Source organism: Tachyglossus aculeatus, chromosome 2 (genome assembly GCF_015852505.1).
Source record: "Tachyglossus aculeatus isolate mTacAcu1 chromosome 2, mTacAcu1.pri, whole genome shotgun sequence".
Classification (NCBI taxonomy): Eukaryota; Metazoa; Chordata; class Mammalia; order Monotremata; family Tachyglossidae; genus Tachyglossus; species Tachyglossus aculeatus.
In genome coordinates this window covers 37,934,522-37,958,103 of record NC_052067.1, presented here as the reverse complement: position 1 = coordinate 37,958,103, position 23,582 = coordinate 37,934,522, and the positions used below count along the sequence as shown (strand labels likewise).

The 23,582-nt window shown below is 46.3% G+C and overlaps 1 non-coding gene across 1 annotated transcript; it reads right to left on the bottom strand.

Annotated features, from left to right (window-relative positions):
* Nucleotides 1-22,574: 22,574 nt before the first annotated feature.
* On the bottom strand, nucleotides 22,575-22,712 carry LOC119924456. The gene has a single exon (XR_005449169.1). It is a non-coding gene; the product is annotated as a small nucleolar RNA SNORA7 (small nucleolar RNA).
* Between the last annotated feature and the right edge of the window lie 870 nt (nucleotides 22,713-23,582).

The following is a 23,582-nucleotide window of genomic DNA, read 5'->3' as shown; positions in this document are numbered from 1 at the left end:
AGAGGAAGGGGGTGTATCTATGAAATATAGAGAGTAAGAACTGACAGAATTTAGAGGCTGACTGAACATAGGTGAGTGACAGAAAGGAGTTAAAGATGACACCAAGGTTATGAGCTTCTGGGCCAGGGGTTGCAGTGTCGACAGTGATGGAAAACTTAGGAAGAACAAAAGGTTAAGGAGGGAAGATGAGGAGTCCAGTTTTTGACATATTGAGCTTGAGGTGTTGGAGGATCAGCCAGAAAAAGGTTTCCTTGAGGCTGGAGACTACATGAGCTTGTAAAGCAGGTGAGGTGACAGAGCTGGAGATGTAGATTTTTATCCACATACATGCGATAGTTGCTACCATGTGAGGGTGCACATATACCACCTGAGAAAAATGAGTGTAGAGTCAGAAGAATAGAGGATGCAGATCTGAGGCTTATGGGGTGAGAAGGGGAGGAAGAACCAGCCAAAAACTGAGGAGCCCGAGAAGAACGAGGAGACAGTACTATCAGTAAAACAAGGCTGGAAAGAAATTCTTGGAGGAGGAATGATCGTCAGCGCCTTTAGGAGCACTTGGAGAGCCTAGAGTCCATTAGATTTAGCCAGAAGGCAGCCACCAGAGACTTGGTGAGCACATTTTCAGTAAAGAGGGCAAAAGTCGAGATCGCAGGGGTGAGAGAAGAGAGTTGGCGGAGGCAGTCATGGGCCATGACTCTAGCCCACTCACGGAAATAGGACAGGAACTGGAGCAGAGAGACTAGACAACAGCTGAAGGAATCAGTCAAGTCAAGGGAAAGCTCTCAGAGTATTCCCATTAATGTCTTTTAATCACATTAACGTCTGTCTCCCCCTCTAAACTGTAAGATCATTTTGGGCAGGGAAGGTGTCTGCTAATTATGCTGTATTGTGCTCTACCAAGCACTTAGTACAGTGCTCTGCACATAGTAAATGCTCAATAAATATGATTGATCGATAGGGGAGACCTGGCTTTGTTTCTTGTCAGAGGAGAATGAAAGGTTGATGACAACAGAAAACGGGGGGGAGAGAGGTGGGAGGAAGTATTTTTAAGAGGTCAGAGAGGAGAGTCCAAACATAAATAGAGGTTTAAATTTTAAGACTGGTTTCGTGCTACAATGCCCTTCTGATACTACAACATCAGTAGTGTTCATTGAGCAGTCCACTCTATCAAGAGGTATATATTCTCAAGGAACATACGATCTAATTAGGCCACTGTGAATATTGAGTAGTGTCTGTAAAGGGCTTCGAGATCTGAAACTGTAAGCACATAGTACAGTGCTCTGCACACAGTAAGCACTCAAATACGATTGAATGAATCTGAAACTGTAAGAAATTTTAGGAATACAGAGTACTGCTTATGCAGTCGATTTTGGCCGAAACACTGAATATCTGGCAACACAGCTGGTCAGATATCATCTCAGAGCATAGCCCTTCCGGCTTTCATATCTATAACCAATGCAACCGACCAACTCACGTTGCCTTGCCCAGGACTCCCCACATCTTCCCCCCTAGTAGGCTCTGGGGTAGGGACAGGGAGGGGGAGACTAGCCAAAGATGGTTTCAATCCTGGCCAGGAGAAGAGTCAGTAAGACTGACTTTGCCGGTTGGCTTTAGAAATAACATGTTGAGAAGCAGTAGTCCTCGAGAGAGACCTGACAAGGGCAAACATAGGTCATCTATATATAAAGTCCCTGCCAGGTTATGGAGTGCTTACTCTTTCCCCTCAACCAACTCAAAATTCTGAATTTGGAAGATAACCAAGCCACAGTCCGGCCAGTCCTTGATGAAAGAACATCAGGTGCTCGCTCCCCTGGCCTGGGATCCCTTGAGGTACCTTCAGGGTCCACTGATGCTATCACTAAACTGCAGACATTCTGAACAGCATTTACTTGGGAGTACAAGCGACAATTCTGAAGTCTTCTGCAGGCCTCCGTTCTGCCCAGCACACAGCTTAAAACTGACAATGTTCTTTGAATAGAATGGATCATTTTTGCTGCCTGGTGTGGTTTCCTGGTCTCCGTTCAGCAGCTTTTCATTACTGTCCCAGAGGATTCTGCATTTCTTTTTATCTCCTATTTTGTGGCAGAGAGGACCTGCAGGCAGCAGAGCCTGAATGCTCTCCCTGACCCTGCCTGACTCCAATTCCAGGACTCATAACCACAGAGAGTTCTTTCTGCCTCAACACAGAGGCTCCAAGACTGAATCACCCACTCTTTCATTCCTGCCCACTTCCTTTCGTACACACAATATAACACAACTTTCTTTGGTAGAGTGTCTCTCACATGAATAGCATCTCCAAGTGCCTGCAGAATTGAGTAACCCGGGATAGAGAGGCGACAACTTCGTGCTATCACTTCAAGAAGCCCCAGTGAATAGATATAGCATTGTGAACCAGTCAAAGGGAGAGATATCAAAAAGGCATAGATAAGGCAGGAAAAATAAGGGTTAATTTGTCCAAGGGTTTAAAACAGAGCTAGTGGGATAGAATCTTTGAAAAAGATAGATGTGGTGGCACAGATAGGCCCAGAAAGGGACATGGAGGGACACGTCAAGACGACAAATCATACACAGCCCCATCAGGTCAAACATGCCACGTCAGCGGTTTTCTATGTGCCGCAAAATTGTTGACCATACAGGGAGTAGGAGCTGAGCAAAGCTATTTTACCTTTATACAGAAAAATAAAAACAGAGAGTGTGGCAGAATTTGGCCTTTTGTGAAGTAGAAAGCTCATGTTTCATAAAAATCACTGGGATATTTGGGAGTCAGCCACTCAAGTCCCTCGCCTTAAGTCAATTCTGTACTTAACCTATGGACAAAGCTGGAAAGACAGTTATAAACTCCTGTCTTCGCAGACTATATGATCCCAACTCCCTCAAGTTGTCCTAAAGATCTTAGGTTGCCAATCTGTCGATCCATCAGTAGCTCTTATTGATCACATGCTGCAAGCAGAGCACCGTACTAAGCTCTTGAGGGAAAACAACGTAGATATGATCCCAACCCCCAAGGAGCTCACCATACAGTGAGGGAGAGAAATAATTTACAAATAGGAGTAAGAAGAAAATGGGATATGTGCATACATGCTATGGGTAGTTGTGTGTACCAAAGGGTTCAGGTGGCACAGAAGTGCTCACGGGTCAGTGGCGAGGGGGCGGGGGGCGCATTTCCTGGGGAGAGCAATAATTAATCTGGGAAGGTTTCCTGAAAGAGATGTGGTTTCAAGAAGGTTTTGAAGATGGGGAGAGCTGTGGTCCATTGGATTTGAAGAGGGAGGGAGTTCCAGGAAGGGGGAAGAGTGAGAGCAAGAGTTTGGCAGTGGGCAAGATGATAATGAAGCACAGTGGGTAGATTAGAACCATTTCTGGTTCTCCTCCTATCTCTCTGGCTGTTCATGCTTGGTCTCTTGTGCAGGCTCCTTCTCTGCCTCCCATCCTCAAATTATGAGTCCCTAAGGCTCAATTCTGGGTCAACTTCTATTCTCCATCTACACCCACTCCCCTGGAGAACTCATTCGCTCCCGTGGATTCAACTACCACCTCTATACCCATGATTCCCAAATCTACATCTCCAGCCCTGATCTCTCTCCTACTCTGCAGTCTTACATTTCCTCCTGCCTTCAAGACATCTCTACTTGGATGCTCATTCACTCATTCATTCATATTTATTGAGTGCTTACTGTGTGCAGAGCACTGTACAAAGCACTTGGGAAGTACAAGTTGGCAACATACACAGACAGCCCCTACCCAACAGCGGGCTCACAGTCTAGAAGGGGGAGACAGACAACAAAACAAAACATATTAACAAAATAAAATAAATAGAATAAATATGTACAAGTAAAATAAATAGAGTAATAAATACATACAAACATATATACATATATACAGGTGCTGCGGGGAGGGGAAGGAGGTAAGGCCTGGGGGATGGGGAGGGAGAGGAGGGGCAGAGGAAGGAGGGGGCTCAGTCTGGGAAGGCCTCCTGGAGGAGGTGAGCTCTCAGTGGGGCTTTGAAGGGAGGAAGAGAGCTAGCTTGGCGGATGTGCAGAGGGAGGGCATTCCAGGCCAGGGGGAGGACGTGGGCTGGGGGTCGACGGCGGGACAGGTGAGAATGAGGCACGGTGAGGAGATTGGCGGCAGAGGAGCGGAGGGTGCAGGCTGGGCTGTAGAAGGAGAGAAGGGAGGTGAAGTAGGAGGGGGGGAGGTGATGGACAGCCTTGAAGCCCAGAGACAGGAGTTTTTGCCTGATGCGTAGGTTGATTGGTAGCCACTGCATGTCCTGCTGACACCTCAAATGTACTATGTCCAAAACAGAACTCATCTTCTCACTCAAGCCCTGCCTTTCCCATGAATTTCCCATCACTGAAGACAGCACCACCATCCTTCCTGTCTCACAAGTTCATAATCTTAGCATTATCCTTGACTCATCCCTCTCATTCAGCCTACATATTCAATCTATCATTAAATCCTGTCCGTTCAACCTTCACAACATTGCTAAAATCCACCCTTTCCTCTCCATCCAAACTGCTACCACATTAATCCAAGCACTTATCCTATCCCACCTTGACTACTCTATCAGCCTCCTTGCTTACCTGCCTGCCTCCTGTCTCTCCCCACTCCAGTCCATATTTTACTCTGCTGCCCAGATCATTTTTCTACAAAAACTTTCAGGCCAGGTTTTCCTACATGCAAGAACCTCCAAGTCATTGCCCATCCACCTCCACATCAAACAGAAACTCTTTACCAATGACTTAAAAAGCTCTCATTCACCTTGCCCCCCTTCTACTTCACCTCGCTACTCTCTTACCTCACCCAGCATGCACACTTTGCTCCTCTAATGCCAACTTACTCACCGAACCTCAATCTCGTCTCCGGCCTCTTGCCCATGTCCTGCCACTGGCCTGAAACTCCCTCTCTTCTCCTATCTGACAGATAATTACTCTCCCCACCTTCAAAGTCTTACGGAAGGCAAATCTCCAATAGGTCTTCCCTGACTAAACCCTCATTTCCTCTTTCCCCAATTCCTTCTATGTCACCCTGATTTACTTCCTTTATTCACCCCGCTCAACCCCACAGCAGTTATGTATATATCCATAATTTATTTATTGATTTATATTGATACCGGTCTCCCCCCTCTACACTGTAAGCTCACTGTAGACAGGGAATCTGTCTACCAACTCTTTTGTATTGTACTCTCCCAAGCGCTAGTACAGTCCTCTGCACATAGTAAGTGCTCAATAAATAGGATTGACTGATTAGCTTGAGGGGAATGAAGAGTGATACCTGGAGTACTGTGGGAAAGGAGAGTGGCTAGGGTGAGAGATGAAAGAGGGAGACCAGTGCGGATACTGATGAAGTATGGTGGCCATTTGGATGGAAAAGAAGGGGTAGATCCTGAAAGTGTTGCGGAGGAGAAAAATCAACTGGATTTGGTGAAAAAATGAATATGGGTTTTGAAAGAGAGGGAAGTCAAGGACAATACCAATGTTGGGGGCTTTGACTCCTCTATTAGATTATAAATTTCTCAAGCACAGAGACTCATGGGTTTAAAATAGTGCTCTTAAGCCATCCGTGCCCCATGGCCATTTCTACTTCCTCTAACAAAGGCTAGAGCTACCACCTACCACCGATGGTAAGCAGTTCCACCCTAACCTCTCCTAGTGTGAGGAGAAGGGAGTTTGGTTGTAGACTGAAACAAAGGCCAGGAGGGCCATCTAGGAATTGTAGTCTTCCAGTAGACTAGCATGTGAACATAATGCCGTAGTAAGTGCTGGAAAGGAACACATGGGCAGATATTAGACACGGTCCCTAACCTCAAGGAGCTCACAACCAATCGTATTTACTCAGCACTTACTTTGGGCAGGGTACTATACCAAGTGCTTGGGAGAGTACAATATAACAGACATTCCCTGCCCACAACGGGCTTACAGTCTACAGCCTATATCTAAAAATATAAAAAGGGAGAGAGGACTGGTGATAGACACATAAAGAGAGATGAAACAAAGTAGTAAGATAATCTAGAGATATAGGCACATACAAAATAAAACAGTATTTCTGGAAATGTTGCTGCTCCCCAAAACTGATGGGGAATGGGGAGCTTGATCTCCACCAGCTATTAATCCAGTTCTAATAATAATAATAATAATAATAATAATAATAATAATAATAATAATAATAGTATTTGTTAAGTGCTTACTATGTGCAAAGCACAGTTCTAAGCGCTGGGGAAGATACAAGGTGATCAGGTTGTCCCACGGGGGGCTCACGGTCTTAATCCCCATTTTACAAATGAGGTAACCGAGGCACAGAGAAGTTAAGTGACTTGCCCAAAGTCACACAGCTGATAAGCGGTGATGCCGGGATTTGAACCCATGAACTCTGACTCCCGAGCCCAGGCTCGTTCCACGGAGCCACACTGCTTCCCAAAATTATAATAATAATGGCATTTGTTATGCGCTTACTATGTGCGAAGCACTGTTCTAAGCGCTGGAGAGGATACAAGGTGATCGGGTTGTCCCACGTGGGGCTCACAGTCTTAATCCCCATTTTACAGATGAGGTCACTGAGGCCCAGAGAAGTTAAGTGACTTGCCCAAGGTCACACAGCTGACAGGCACCAGAGCCGGGATTAGAACCCATGACCTCTGACTCCCAAGCCCGGGCTCTTTCCACTGAGCCAAGCCGCTTCTCTGCTTCTTTAGCCCACATAAAATGATTTTAGAGGTCAATTATTTTTCCAAAGGGGCTCACAAGGTGACAACCTGCTCTCTTCTGAGTTGCAGGGGCTTTAGGCACAGAACCGTGTGTGTCAAGATGGAGTCCAAAAAGCTGTCCCCCGAAGCAGGCGTGTCCAATTCCATGCCTGCCTTAGACTCCAGCCTGAGGCGGGAGTCTTCCCTTTTCATTTCCTCACAGGCTCTGTCCACCTCTGGGTCTTCCTAAATGGTTGTTTATGCGTGGTTGGAGTTTTCAGATATCACACACCTTTTTAATTGCATTTTAGAATTTAGAAAAAAGAATTTAGTCGAGCTTATCACTCTGCTTGCACATGGAGAGCCGCGTGTCCTGGATGAGTGTGCTGACGTGAAGCAGTTTCTAAGCAACTTCAGTAAGATGGAGTCTAAACAGAATAGCAGCCTGTTTGGGATAAAAATAAAATCCAAACAAAACCACTGGCAACTCCACGCAGAACCAATTTTCATTGATTCATAAAGGTGGCACAAGGTCCTTTTGTGAGGTTAATTCTGTTTTACTCTATTGGAGAGAGTGAGACTGGTTCTGCTGAAGCCTCTGTTGCGAGGGAATTTGATAAGTGCACCCATGCAGAGTACATTAACAACAGCAGTATGATAAGGAGCCTGTAGTACCAAACCACTGTGATGAAAATGACATAACACAAATGCCAGTGCTGAAGTGTCCTAGGAAATCCATCTCGGGAGCCCCAGATATATTCACATTCACTAGCAAACTAGGATACGGGTGTTGGGAGAGAGGTCTCCTTCACCACCGCAATCTGCTTCTCAGTCCCGTCACAAAGTCCTGGGAGCCACTGAATTGCATGTGGTTAAGCAGTGCATTGTTTAAAAATACAAAAAAAAATCTGAATTTCAAGAACCAGTATCTGTTTAAGAAAAGAACGACACTTACTCTACTAGATTGACGTTCAGCCCCAGACCCGATAGACATCTGCACCTGTCACCCTAAGAGAACAAGAGGCTTCTTACTTCCCCTCTCCCCCACTATCCCCGCCATCGTGCTTTGCATTTTACCCCAACCTGTCCACAGATTTTCTGTACAGAACTGGAGCCAGCATTCGGCCCAAACTATTTTCCCAGGTGAGGGAGAAGGATGGTAGAACAGCTGCTGCAGGGCTCTGGAACAGGCAGGGATCTGCCAGCTCTTCCTTTGACTTTTCTCTGGGTTGACACGCTAGGACTGTGTAACTAGTCGATATCCTTCCAAGTGGCAAATGTCAAATGGTCAGGGCAACCACTAACTACTGGCAGGTGTACTGATGGATTAAAACATTAGACCATTAAATACTAAAAGCTTTGGCTTCGTCTGTCACCTGCCTGATGCCTTCCTTTTCCACTAATTAGGAGACTTGCATTTTCCTTTGTTTTTCTCTTGATCTGCTGTTTTACCCAAATATCTCTTGGTAGTGACTACTTACTTTAAGCCGTGGCCTTTCTGACTTTGTTCCTTTCCGAATGGGTGAGAGGGAGATGGAGAGACAGTAGCCATTCAACCCGCTCCATACTGAACGGACTGGTTTCAGCTGCCCTGAACTGTCCGGCTCCGATACAGCACAGGAAGTCTATACAGCCACTATTTTCATTTTTCTCACCCAGATGCTGTGGCTCAGAAGTGGCATCCGTGTTGACAGGAACATGAAAAGGGAATGCAACAGCACTGGAGCGGGGGAGAGGGGGTCAATTATAGCAGCACCAGCTCAGCAACTTCAAAGTAAGCGATGTGGGGAGCGCTGTGGGTGGAGTTTTCACTCCATGCACATGACAACCACCACTGGTCTGATCACTCCTATCCCAAATGCCTCCACCGATCCACCTACCTCCAGCACATTTTGACACCTAGAACATTTCTAAAGCGTCACCCTGAGAAGCAGCATGGCTCAGTGGAAAGAGCATGGGCTTTGGAGTCAGAAGTCATGGGTTCAAATCCTGACTCTGCCAACTGTCAGCTGTGTGACTTTGGGCAAGTTACAACTTCTCTGTGCCTCAGTTACGTCATCTGTAAAATGGGGATGAAAACTGTGAGCCCCCTGTGGGACAACCTGATCACCTTGTAACCTCCTCAGCGCTTAGAACAGTGCTTTGCACATAGTAAGCACTTAACAAATACCATTATTATTATTATTATTATAGATTCAGCAGACTTCCTCAAAGAACCCCTCCATGTGTAACATGTGTCTTGTGTGACCTGATACCCTCACATCACGTTACATAATGTACCATTTTTCAAGGTGGGGAATGGCAAAGGTGTATCCAAAATTATTTAATGTCATCAGTGGCTACCCTAGGCAGAGAGAATATTTTTGGAGAATAAGAATTGATCGCATTCCCTGAGACTAAAGGTAAACTGGCAGCGATCCTCTAAGCAATTCGATATCCTGGGCTTCATTTTTCTAAACCTGTTTTGGGGAAAGTTTTGAGTATTTCTGTGATCCCTGAGGACAGTGGTATCAGGTGTAGCAGGGGAAAGAGGCTGTTGGGTGAGATAATTCGTAAATGACCCTCCCTTTTACCACTCCTCTCTAAACTCCTTGGATGAGTTGTCTACAAACACTGCTTCTTGGAGGAAGCAGGGAAGCAGTGTGGCCTAATGGATAAAGCATGGGCCTGAGAGTCAGAGGCCCTGAGTTCTAATCCGGACTCCGCCACTTGTCTGTTGCATGACCTTGGGCAAGTCACTTCACTTCTCTGGGTGTGGCCGAGGATGCTGAGGGACAGGGGCTACAACTAGGGGCACGTGGACTCTCCCAAAGATGAGGGAGAGGGGTCACACATGGGGACTGGTGGTTGAGGCCGAGGATAATGAAGAAGAGGTGTTAATTTCATCTGTAAAATGGGGATTAAGACAGTTTCACGTGGGACATGGACTGTATCCAATCTGATTAGCTAGTATCTATCCCAGTGCTAAGTACAAATACCATTAAAAAAATTCTCCCTTTAACGCCCTCCAATCAGGCCTCTACCCACTTCCCTACACAAAACTGCTTCCTTTAAGGTCACCAATAACCTCCTTTTACCAGATCCAAAGGTCTGTAACTCCATCCAATCCTCCACAACCTCTCAGATGCCTTGAACACTGTGGACCACTCAATTGTCCTAGGAACATTACCTAACTTTGGCTTCAGTGACACCATCCTTTCCTGGCTCTCCTCCTATTCTTCGGGCTGCTCCTCAATCTCTCTTACAGGCTCCTCCTCTGTCTCCCACCCTCTAACTGTGTGAGTGCTTCAAGGCTCAATTCTGGGTCCCGTTCTCTTCTCCATCTATACTCACTCCCTTGGAGAACTCATTTGCGCCCACAGCTTCAACTGCCATTTGTATGAGGATGATTCCCAAGTCTACTCTTCCAGTACTTACCTCTCTCCTTTTCTGCAGTCTCACATTTCCTCCTGCCTTCAGAACATCTCTACAACTCCCACTGACACCTCAAACTTAACATGTCCAAAACAGAACTCATGTCCCTAGTCAATCCCTGTCTTTCTCATCACTGTAGATGACACCACTAACCTCCCTACCTCACAAGCCCTTAACTTTGACATTATTCTTGGTTTCTCTCTCATTCAATGCATTATCAAATCCTGTCGGTACTACCATCACATCACTAAAATCCATCTTTTCTTCTGCATCCAAACTGCTACCATGCTGATCTAAGCCCTTATATTCCCCACCCTGATTGCTGCATCAGCCTCCTCACTGACTTCCCTGCCTCCTGTGGTCAAGACCACATCTCCCCACTCCTCAAGAACTGCCAGTGGTTGCCCATCCACCTCCACTCAACTGTAGAAACCCCTTAGCATCAGCTTTAAAGCACTCAATCAACTTACCCATCCTAGCTTACCTCATTGATTTTCTCCTACAACCTATCCATCACACTTCGCTGCTCTAACACCAACTCACCCACTGAACCTCAGCCTTGTTTATCTCACTGCCAACCCCCTGCCCGGGTCCTCCCTCTGGCCTGGAACTCCATCCCACTTCATATATAGCAGACCACCACTCTTCCTACCTTCAAAGTCTTATTAAAATCACATCTCCTCCAAGAGGCCTTCCCCAACCAAACCCTAACTAAGCCCTACTCCCTCTCCCTCCTGCATTGGCTATGCGCTTGGATCTGTACCCTTTAAACACTTGTCATTCACCCCACAGCACTTATGTACATAACCGTAACTTTAATATATCTCTCCCACTCTAGACTCTAAGGTCCTTGTGGGTAGGGAACATTTGTATCAACTTTGTTGTATTCTCCCACTTGCTTAGTAATGTAGGGGAAGCAGCATGCTGTAGTGAATAGAGCACAGGCCTGGTAGTAAGAAGGTCATGAGTTCTAATCTCAGCTCTGCCATTAATATATATGTTTGTACATATTTATTACTCTATTTATTTATTTTACTTATACATATCTATTCTATTTATTTTATTAGTATGTTTGGTTTTATTCTCTGTCTCCCACTTTTAGACTGTGAGCCCACTGTTGGGTAGGGACTGTCTCTATATGTTGCCAACTTGTACTTCCCAAGCACTTAGTACAGTGCTCTGCACACAGTAAGTGCCCAATAAATACGATTGATTGATTTATCTGCTGTGTGACCTTAGGCAAGTCACTTCCCTTCTCTGTGACTCAGGTACTTCATCTTGTAAAATGCAGAATGAGACTGAGCCCTATGCAGGACAGGGACTGTATTCACCCTGATTTGCTTGTATTCCCCACCAGCGCCTATGTGCCGGGCATATTCTAAGTACATAACAAATACCATTGATAATAATAATAATAATAATGTGCTCTGCACAAAATAAGTCTTCAAACACCACTGACTGATTGATGAGGGAAAGCCCATGTTAACTTTCTGGACCAGTCATTTTAAAAAATTTTGTTCCAGGCTGGGTAAGGATTATGATTCCTAATTTGTTCAACAAGACATTTACCCATATTTTTTTCACTGGGAGTGACTTTCTCCCAGGGGAAAAGCTCATGAAAGAGTAATGCCCTCAACAGGCCAGGAGTCCAGGTCCCATTCATATGTTTCATTAACTGATTTGCTCACATTAGTTGCCAGAGCTCTTCCTGGCTAGAGTATTTCTAGGTTTCAAGGCAGTGCTTGGGGGTTCAGATGTTTCCCTGAACTATGTGTTTGGCAGTTTTGTTAAGAAGAAATCCAAATCCACTCCAGTCAGTCAATCAATCATATTAATTGAGTGCTTACTGTGTACAGAGCACTGTGCTAAGTACTTGGGAGAGTACAATATAACAACAGACACATTCCCTGCCCACAATGAGCTTACACTAAATGGATGGCCACAAAACAATTACACAGCCAAAAGGGGAGGGTTCACAGTGGAGAGCAAAGCTACAGAATATAGCTATAAGGTATAGACTATACTGTAGAGACTATTATTAATAATTATGGTATTTGTTAAGTGCTTACTATGTGCAAGGCACTGTACTAAGCACTGGGGAGGAGACAAGCAAATTGGGCTGGACACAGTCCCTGTCCCACATGGGGTTCACAGTTTCAATCCCCATTTTATAGATGAGGTAACAGACACAGAGAAGTGAACTGACTTGTCCAAGGTCACACAGCAGATGGAGCTGGGATAAGTTTTTATCTTCTTCGTGTTCTCTATCTCCACTGAGAAAAGGAAAATGAAAGAGAAAGGAAAGAGAAGGGGAAGGGAAAGAGAGGGAAAATAAAGGGGAGAGGAGAGGAAGAAAGGGTCTTGAAATGCTCAGATAATTTCCCACGGTAAATTTGTTCAGGCAGTGGAGTGGTTTTGGAGGGCCGCTGGAAATTGTTACATACATGGTTCACTCATCTTAGGATGGTGGAAATGATGTCCTGCCTGAAGGCACGGGATACTGCAGCTGACCTGTCAAGGTCCCACCCTACGATTCTGTGACTGAGTGAACCTAGGGGCTCAATTTTCAAAATTGCAAGGTTTAGAGTGCAATGGAATTGAGGGGTGGAGGTGGTGGGGTAAAGGATTCATTTTCAAGTGGAAAGCTGCAGTTTGAGGCCTGGGAATCCCAGGATCAGAAAGGGGAGCCCAATCTGAAAATGCAAACAGCCTAACTTGCTGTTTTGCTAACTGAGCATGGGGAATCACATGATATCCAGCTTGGGAGTTTGGGGCATGGAGATAAGGGACAGAAGTTTTTCTTTATCGTGTGGGATTCCAGTAGAGCTGATTTGATTTCCACGGTTCTTCATGGAAAGGAGCAGCACTAAGACGGAGGGAGATTGGCAACTAGCCCTCGGTGGATTTCAAAGGGTTTCAAAAGGTTTTGCTTTAGTGTCAAAAATCGAAATTTCCTGCTTGGCCACAAAAGGGCACGAGGTTGTTAAGGTAGCTGGGCCAACTCCAGAGAAAGCAGACTTCCTGACTCCTGCCAGTTCAGCCTAAGGCTTCTGGTAGGAACTGTGAGTGGAGTTTGATTGAGGAGAGGAGGACTACTAGGATGGTGTGTAGATGGTCCAGGGGGAAGAAGCCTGTGTTTCAGAGTCCTGGCTCCAAAGACCTTTCAAGAAACAGGAAAATGGCTTCTGGGGAAGGTTTTCTGCCACTATGATGCCACTGGTGCATAGAAAACCCCACACTCCTCCCCAGTGATGGAAAACTCGCCAACGAACTGGCTAATTGCCAAAGTCCCACTTTCCTCAGGAGCCCCTCCTCTACCAATAGTGGAGCCCATTCTTCAGCCATTAGCAGCCCCTAGTCCTCCACTTTCCTCACGTCCGGCCTTACCTACATCACAACTACTGGTCCCAGTTGAAAAACATCCCTGGCATCAGTGGGGGCTTATGACAACCACCTCTAGGACAAGAGGCCACTTACTATTTCCCAAGCTCCTGACACTCCCTGGCAGACCCTGAGTGGCAAGGTCTGGACCAAGTTTTCTCCCTGCAGCAAACAGTATGATATAATCATGTTGCCTCCTCACAGAAATGACAGCAAGAGAGGGGCAATAAAGAGTTGACTTCAAGAAAAAATGTGGGCTGGGGCTACTGGGGAGTTTGAATCTCTCAGGAACACAATCTAGGCAGCAGCAGTGACAAAACTGGCTCCCCACTAATATCTGCCCCCCTAGATCCTAGCCTAGTTTCTATTTAAAAAATGCTATTTGTTAAGCACTCACTTCGTGCCAGGCACTCTACTAAGCACTGGGGTAGATACCAGCTAATCATGTTGGACACAGTCCATGTCCCACATGGGGCTCCTACTCTTAATTACTTCACTTCTCTGAGCCTCGGGGACCTCATCTGTTAAATGGGGATTAAGACTATGAACCCCATGTAGAATGTGGACTGTGTCCAACTGAATTAGCTTGTATCTACCCCAGTGCTTAGTCGGTGTCTGGCACGTAGTAAGCACTTAAATACCATAATAAATTTAAAAAAGTCCCCATTGTAGAGATGAGATAACTGAGGAAAAGAGAAGTAAAGTGACTTGCCCAAGGTCACACAGCAAATTGCAGAGCCGGAATTAGAACTTAAGTCCTCTTACTCCCATGTCCATGCTCTTTCCACTAGACCGCAATGCTAATCATGCATTTATTCATTTAATTGTATTTATTGAGTGCTTACTGCATGCAAAGCACCGTACTAAGCACTTACAAGAGTACAATATAATGAAACAGACATTCCCTGCCCACAGCGAGTTTACATTCTAGCGGGAAAAAGAGGCATTAATATATTCATTCATTCAATCATATTCATTGAGCGCTTACTGTGTGCAGAGCACTGTACTAAGCGCTTGGGAAATACAAGTTGGCAACATATAGAGATAGTCCCTACCCAACAGCGGGCTCACAGTCTAGAAGATAATATAAATAAATATATAAATGATAAGCAGCTGGTTGTTTGTAGATTAATCTGTCACTGCTGGGGTAGGCACTAAAAGCAGTCTAGAACCTGGAGCCAAAGACGCATGCAATGTCACAGGCATAACAGTCATAGCGAAGCATACCATGATAATATCTTCAGTACCTGTTTATGGGCAGATGCCCATTTCACACAATCCTAGAGTATTTTTCGGGGTGGGGCAGGGGGGAGAAATCTCTGAATCTTTGGATTCCCGACTTGCTTCAGAGCCATCATATTCTCGTCCCAGGACCATATGAACTCTCACAAAGTAATGAATGGGTCCAGAGGCCATTGGTCAAGATTTACAATGTACAGGCCAGTTTTCACTAACGATGGTACATAACCAGATGCTTATGTCCATTAAAAAAAAATCAACACCAAATCTCCCTCTACTACCTCTTGCTTCTCAATTCTGGGGTTCACACATGCACAATGGTTCTTAGGCCCAGGGGGGCAGGGGTGTAATGCAAAGGTCCCAGAGTAAGTTGGGGATTCAAGGACTCCCCCGTGGAGAAACACTCTAGGACTGTGTGAAATCAGCATCTGTCTATGAAACGGTGTTTAAGATATTATCATCAATCGTATTTATTGAGCGCTTACTGTGTGCAGAGCACTGTACTAAGCACCTGGGAAGTACAAGTTGGCAACATATAGAGACAGTCCCTACCCAACAGTGGGCTCACAGTCTAAAATGCTGCATGCTCAGTGCTATGTTTGTGTTGTCATGTGTGTGGGGTGCCCTCAGAGGAGCCTTCTGACAAACTTGGGTGTGCTTCTGCAAAGGGGGGTGCCTGGTGTAATGCATGTATCATCACAAATGTCTCCTTATCTGGAACTTACGAGATCTAGGTGGCCACTGTACTGGACACCCTAACCACTGCCCAGCAGTATCAGGGAGAAAGAGACACGCAAACTTTGTGGGGTAAATGTGCTCTGGGAAGAGTGTTAAAGGGGCAAACTTTGCATGGAGGGGACCACTTTGCGTGGACGTGCTTCCCAGGACACGTAAGAGCCATAAACCAGCCAGGTTCCCTCTGATTCTAGGATGGTCCCTGTAGGCTCTCAGAAATTGGGCACTTCTTTGCTGACTCAGAAGAAACAGGCATCAATATACTACCCACTTGATGTAGGTCATGTAAAGTAACATAATGATGTCAAAAATACTGAGAAAGAGGTGTGGACATGTCATTCGGAGGATATTCTGCAGCCTGGCATTCCCCGCCCAGGCCTCTGGAAACAGGGGAGCCACTTCTCCCTACAGCGTAAGCTCCTAGTGGGCAGGGGACGAGTCTAACAACTCTGTTATACTGTACTCTCCCACTCGCTTAGTTCAGTGCTCTGCACACCCTAAGTGCTCAGTAAATACCACTGATTGATCGATTCCGAGCCATGAAAGTCTGGCAGGAGCAGATGGCAGAGGGAGGCTGGACACTGAAATTAAAAACAGCAGGTCTTCCAGGGCCCTGTTGGTACTGAACAGGGGACAGGATAGCTGAAGACAAGATCATATGATAGAAAAATCAAATGAAAGGCAACACTAAATGCATCTCCAGTAGCAACCCCTATTTTCTTTGCCCTAAAGTAATAATAATAATAGTGTTTGTTAGGCAGTCACTATATACCAAGCACCATAGTAAGCACTGGGGTCGATACAGGATAATCAGGACCCACATCGGGCTCACAGAGTAAGCAGAGGGGAGAACAGGCATTGATTCTCCATTTTGCAAATGAGGGAACTGAGGTACAGAGAAATTAAGTGATCTACCTAGTATCACAAAGCAGCTAAGTGGCAGTGCCTCCCAGGCTGGAGCTCTTTCCCCTAGACCGTGCTGCTTCCTATCACCTTAAGCCTCAGCTAAACTTCCTGGGAAAAAAAACTAAACAAAACAACAACAAAACCCTCCCAAAACAAGTTTTCATTAATCCTGCCCACCTTCTTTACTCTGGTTTTATCGGCAGCAAAATGAACACGAGATTAAATTTTGTGATGAGCCCTTGTATTTACCCTACTCCTCATTCCCTCCCAGCTCTCCCTTCTCCTGCCACCATGTTGCCCAAGGTTCACAGATTTTGGGCATATGGCAGCAGCAGTTAATTTGTGCCAGGGTCTGCTGGGGTCTCAGCCCTGGGCCAGACTCTGGACTACCACCAGAGTGTTATAGCAGCTTCAGGGAGGGCCTCAGCCCCTTTCTAAGGGAGGCAAGGCGGGTGGCAGGAGCAGTGCCGATTGGGTCTGCAGTGGGTTCTTACTCTGGCTAGCTAGGGTCAGGAGGCTCAGCAGCATGGGTGGGAGCAGTAGCGTTTACACTCATCAAATACCCTCCCAGTTCTCGAGTCCCCCGAGTTACGAAGAGGAGCCAGCCTGCAGCATCTCAGCCCCTCTCCCAGTACAAATGAAATCCTCCCTGGGAAGCTAATGGAAGCCTAACACTCTGGACTTTCCGTCAGCTGCTCTTCAGGCCCCAAACCCCATGAGAGCCAAAGCCCATTGTCTTCCCCATGACTATTGGGCATCCCAGCATAAGGGATGCAAAGAAGAACAACATGAAAAAACTTGAAATGCTTAAAAAAATAGCTTAGGTCACCATGCCCTCAAGTGTGGTCAGTTGCTATGAGACCATTTCATTGCATAAGACACTGTCTGTTCCAACAGGAGCAGCGTCTAATGAAACTGGACTCGATCATCAGATTCTTTAACGATTCACCCCAAGTCTGGAGAGGAAGACCTTTAACCTCTCTGCTCATCTATGAAATAGGGCTGAGAAAAACGGGGCCACCAACACAACCAATCTGCCTCCCAAGAATTCTGGGAGGTCTAAGGGAAAACCCTTGAGTAACCTTAGAAACAAGGCATGGTGGAAGAGAAGAATGGGTTAATGCCACCCATTTTCTTCACGTGTTTTTCTAAACTGGGGCAATTTAGCTCATCGAGGGATTTGACTGGCGGAGCAGATCTGCTAAGCTGGGAACAGTCAAATGCCTGGGTCAGTGATCAGCCCTTGTCACTGATTAGCCGGCTGTGGGGTGTTCCGTCATAGACAGGGAGGACAGTACTTTCTCTGTATTTTCAAGTTCTCAATTATCTGTCATTTTAGCAGGAAGCCTCTGTATTATAACCCCGACTGTCACAAGTTCCGTGAGCACTTATCAACTGGCTAATGAGTTTCGTCCAAATTCTTCCTTTGTGCCTGGAGCCAACGGCATCTGGGAGGGAAGTTAAAGAGTAGAGTTCGGTGTTTAGGAGAAAAAGGAAGGACTGTCTCTATATGTTGCCAATTTGTACTTCCCAAGTGCTTAGTACAGTGCTCTGCACATAGTAAGCGCTCAATAAATATGATTGATGATGATGATGATGATTCCCTCACAAAGGTCAAAACAGCGCTGCAGGAAAATGCGACCTGAAGGGTGAGCAGGTAACCCACTCCAATCTACCCAGGCCATGGATCATCAATGTCAGCAGTGGTCCTCCATGGGACACGGTGATCAGGAAGACAGAGAGAGCCCCTTCAGAGAACCAAAGACCTGCTCAACTCGGAGATGTGGCCTTCAAAGGACATCTGCAGCGCCAAACCAGGGGGCAGAGCCCCACTGCCAATTAGCAAATGCCTGTTCCCAACTGAGGAGTTTCCCCAACGCGGGAGAGCTGTGTTGGAGGACATACTGCTTATCAGATGCCCAGAGTTTAAGCTACCACAGAAACCACGTTCTACGTTACCACTGAATGAAAGACATAACCGGTTAACAGAGGGAATAACAGAACCCAATAGATAACTTTGGAAGAAAAAGCAATTCATCCACAGACAGTTCTGTTAGATTCCCTTGAGCAGCCAGGCTGGCGTTCAGGCAAGCAGGATGACATATCTTTCCTCCTTCCCTTCCCCACAGCACCTGTATATATGTTTGTACATATTTATTACTCTATTTATTTATCTTACTTGTACATATCTATTCTATTTATTTTATTTTGTTAGTATGTTTGGTTTTGTTCTCTGTCTCCCCCTTCTAGACGGTGAGCCTGCTGTTCGGTAGGGACTGTCTCTATGTGTTGCCGACTTGTACTTCCCAAGCGCTTAGTACAGTGCTCTGCACACAGTAAGCGCTCAATAAATACGATTGATTGATTGATCTCCATCCAAAGAATACCTCCTCGGTCGTTCAGGGGCCAGTGGCTCCAGGTGAAGTGGAGGTGAGTGAGGTTTGTGTTTGCAAGAGGCCAGGAAAATGAAATCCGCCGCCACCCAAGTTCTCTGAAGAGCCTCCGGACGGCTTCAGTTCCCTGCCGAGCAGCCTAAGTTCAAACCCAAACTAGCGTCAAGGCTCTGGCTACCTGCTGAAGCAAGCTGCCACTTCAAGCTGGAGGATGATGAAGATCTGACAGCTGCGGTGCTCAAGCGCAGATTAAGGCAGATGTTGCTGATGAGTGGAAACCCAAGCTGGGCCACGACTCTATTGTGGCCAGGAGGATAGGGGTCATAGCTGAAAGGAAGAACAAATGTCCCAGAGCCCCGTGATGGCGTTGTCAACTGCTAACCACCCAGGGCTTCCCTGAATACAGCATTTTGAGACGGGCTCTAACTGTGTGTAGTGTTGCAACCTTTGTTCAGGAGACGCTTTGAGTGAAACCATTTTAGCAGCTCAGTAAAGAAACAAAGTGTATTCCTCCTGTCCTGTGTCTCCCCGCCCTCTCCTCCAGCATAAGAGTGGGCAATGCCAAGCGTTTAGGCTCAGAAAGGATCAGGTGTGGGCCCCCACATGGCAATACCCCCAGCCCGCTGATCGTGCTCGTGTCGAATCCGTTCTCCGGCCCGTGGGCTCAGAGGAGGGACCCGGTTCCACGTAGAGAAAGAGTCGGGAGGCAAGAAGACAAGACAAGGGAACAGACAAGAGCTGGCAGCTTCTGACTGCCCGGATGCCACAGACCTACTGAAGAAACCCTTGTGGCTTCGCGTCAAGGCTGTTTCAGGATCCGGTTCCATGAGCATCTGCTCCCACTCCAGCTGCCATGCACACAGCTGGCAGAATCTCCTTCTGGCCCCTCAAGTTCCCCTGCACCTTGGACTAATTTTCTATTACGTGAGAAATGAGCTGGCTCACGGGCTTGATTCCGAGATGCAGGTGGGTCCAGGTCCCCAAGACACAGGTCTGAAGAAAATGTGACTATCTGCCCAAAATCAGGCTGGAAACGAGAAAAGATGCTTCACCAGAGCTGAAAAGGCAGGTCAAACCCACGGTCCCCCCAACCGCGGCCGCCCAATCCTGCACTCCTTCAAACAAGCAATCAACTGGTGTTTCCAGACACCACATGCATCACCGTAATGGTGGGGCAGGAAGCCTGGAGAAAAATTTTGGCTAGTCCAATGTTTAGTTAGGCTGGTCCAATCACAGATTAACTGGTCTATATCCTTTATAAGACCGGGGCAGCTGACAGTCATCACTATCCTTATTCCTCTGGAGGTTGTTGCCAGGGGAGGGGCTGTTCAGGTACAGTTTTTAGTGAATAACCTTGCTGCTGCTTTGAGATGGGTTTTTGTTCACGTTAAGTTGTCAGGAAGTTTACCGTAAAAAGCTCTTTATTCCAAGGCTACCCTTGAGATCGAGCTCCTCTAGTCTGTCTCCCACTTCCCCTGAAATCCATTATCACTCTCTTTCTTTATGATATGCGCTTCCACAGATTGAGGGGTGGGGGAGGCGGGGGAAAATGTTTCATTTTTTAAGAAAAGCTTCACGGAGCCCTGCCTGGCTCCCAACTACAGAGCATCCAGCCATGTGCTGTCGAAGCCGCTGTTGCCGTTTGATGGGCACCCCCTGCTGTGCCTTGTTCGGTGAATTTTTAAATTCTCTTTCATTTTATTGAGCTCCATCCCTCCCCCGGCCCTGCCAACCCTAGTTAGGTCTGAAGGATTATTGGGCGCTTCTCCGCATTGATTTGTTTTTCTGACCTTTGTGGGAAAGGCAAAAAAAAAAAAAAAAAGGCCAAAAAAAGGCAAAAGGAAAAAGGAAAAAAAAAAGAAAGAGAAGACAAGGCGGCATCTGGAAACATATTGCCATTGTGTGCATTGCTGATCGGAATCCATTTAAAGAAGGAAAACAAATATGGACACCTCCCAGTTGCAAGACCGCAAGAATGATAGTCCAGGGAAGAGCCCAAGCCTCAGGGCTTCCAGGAGGAGCACTGCTATAGAAAAGTAACAGTGGCATTCCCAGGGAAACACACAACAGCCTCCACACTGGACCTCATCCCATGATTCCCTGGAGATGGTGCTTAGGCTGGGCAAAAGGAAACACTTGTTAAATCCTGGTTTTCAGTGGAAAAACTTAGAAATTTAAATTGGGCTATCCACGCTCCTCCTCTCTTTCCTCAGCATCAGTCTCCCAGTTCCACTCCCCACAATCTCCTCTCATCTCCATCCTGCACTTCCTCAGCCAGAGGCTGTCACCAGCCCAGTCTGATGGAGGAGGTGAAAGCCCAGAATTAGTAGTGTCTCCTGAAATGGGAAACAGTAGGTGCTTATGGTGGAGAAGTGGGCTATCCAGAAACATCCTCTGTCTTTCCCGGAGCTCGACTGCAGAGTGGGGCCAGCTCTCTCAACATCTGCTCTCCCATCAGCAACGACACAAGTAAACCCAAATGCAATGATGGGAATATAATAAAGTGTGTGCTGTTAGAAGATCTTTGTATAATTCAGCAATTCAGCACATGCCCCGTCTTCATTCCCAGGCTGCCGAATCTGCCCGCAAGGCACACGCTCTAGGAAAACAGGTTGCAAACTTTGGTTGCTGCCCTCCAACAAAACATTTATTTTCCAAGAAGGTCTTACGTCTTTCCTTCCCTGTCCCCTAATCAGGAATGTGAAAATCGAGGCATCTGATCTTTGCCAGGCCTTCAGAGTTGCAGATTGCTCCATTTAAGAGGGATTTTTCGCCAACCCCTCCAAGGTGGGACACCCTGAAATATCAGTGAAACATTACTGGAGGGAGTGACAATGGGGTAGGAGAGGTGGCAGCAACAGCTGGGTCTTCCAATTAAGCTCATCCATCTTGGAAGCGATCCAAGGAGGGCTTTGTGCTCTTATTTATTGATTTTTTAAAGTAGCGGATAACACTGCTCCTCATTCTGACTGGGAATGCACTTCTCCCTGCACCAACCAAAGCAACTGCTGAATCCCTCACAATGTAAACTATGACTAGTGGGAAACGACGGGGTTCCCAGTAGAGAAGCACCATGGTGCAGGGGATACAGCAGGTCAGAAGGACCTGGGTTCTAATCCCGGCTCTGCCGCTGGTCTGCTGCGTGACCTTGGGTGGGTCACTATTTCTCCATGCCTCAGTTACCTTATCTGTAAAATGGGGATTGAGATTGTGAGCCCCATGTGGGACAGGAAGATGGGGAGTGTGGTGGTCTGGATATGAAGGGGTAGAGTTTTCTGGGCAAGAGTTGGGTTTGTGAACAAGGAGTCCTAAAGGTTATTGGGACTAGAAGTCCCAGCAACTCAACAGAAATCTGAGCCTCAAAAAGGGCACAGCTGCTCTCCCAGGCCCAAACGGGAGAGGAGAAACTAGGGAATACTAGTTATTTGGTTATTTTACTAAACATTTTACTAAAATTTAAAAAGCCTTCCTTGACAAATCCCTAATTCCCCACCCCATTTTCTTTTCTTTCTGCATCACCTGTGCTCAAGTCCACGCCTCCTAAGCACTTTGGTCCTCACTCCCAAAGTACTTATGAACTTGCCCTTATCCGTGTTTCCCCTTCTCTTACGCTGTCAAGTCTTCTCCGACCCACAGTGACTCCGTGGACACATCTCTCCCAGAACGTTCCACCTCCATCTGCAATCGTTCTGGTAGTGTATCCATAAGGTTTTCTTGGCAAAACTATGGAAGTTGTTAACCATTGCCTCCTTCCGTGTGGTAAACAAGAATCTCCGCCCTCGACTCTCTTCCTTGCCGCTGCTGCCCAGCATGGGTGAGTTTTGACTTGTAGCAGATGGCCTTCCACTGGCTAGCCACTGTCCAAGCTAGGAATGGAATGGGTAGGCCTCTGCTCGACTCTCCCTCCCGTAGTCGAGATTGGTAGAGGACTGGAGACTCTCCATGTGCAATCCTGAGAGAGGTGCTTCCCCTACCTGTAATTTAATGCCTCTCTCTCCCACTAGATTGTAAATCCCTTGAAGGCAGGGATTGTGTTACCTATTCTATTGGGGAACATTCCCAAGTGCTTAGTATAGCACTTCCCCCTCCCCATCCGCCCATCTCTCCCCCTCCTCATCCCCCGACCTCACCTCCTTCCCCTCCCCACAGCACCTATATATATGTATATATGTTTGTACTGATTTATTACTCATTTATTTTACTTGTACATATTTATTCTATTTATTTTATTTTGTTAAGTTTTGTTTTGTTGTCTGTCTCCCCCTTCTAGACTGTGAACCCGCTGTTGGGTAGGGACTGCCTCTATATGTTGCCAACTTGCACTTCCCGAGCGCTTAGTACAGTGCTCTGTACACAGTAAGCGCTCAATAAATACGATTGAATGAATGAATGACTATAGCACTCTGAACACAGAAATAATAGTAATAATATTTTATTTTGTTAAGTTTTGTTTTGTTGTCTGTCTCCCCCTTCTAGACTGTGAACCCGCTGTTGGGTAGGGACCATCTCTATATGTTGCCAACTTGTACTTCCCAAGCGCTTAGTACAGTGCTCTGCACACAGTAAGTGCTCAATAAATACGATTGAATGAATATAGCACTCTGAACACAGAAATAATAGTAACAATAATAATAATAATGATGGTATTTGTTAAGCGCTTACTATGTGCAAAGCACTGTTCTAATAACAATGGTATTTGTTAAGCACTTACTATGTGCCAGGCACTGTACTAAGCACTGTAGTAGATACAAGAAAATTGGGTTGGGTACAGTTCCTGTCTCATACAGGGCTCACAGTCTTAATCCCCATTTTGCATATGAGGGAACTGAGGC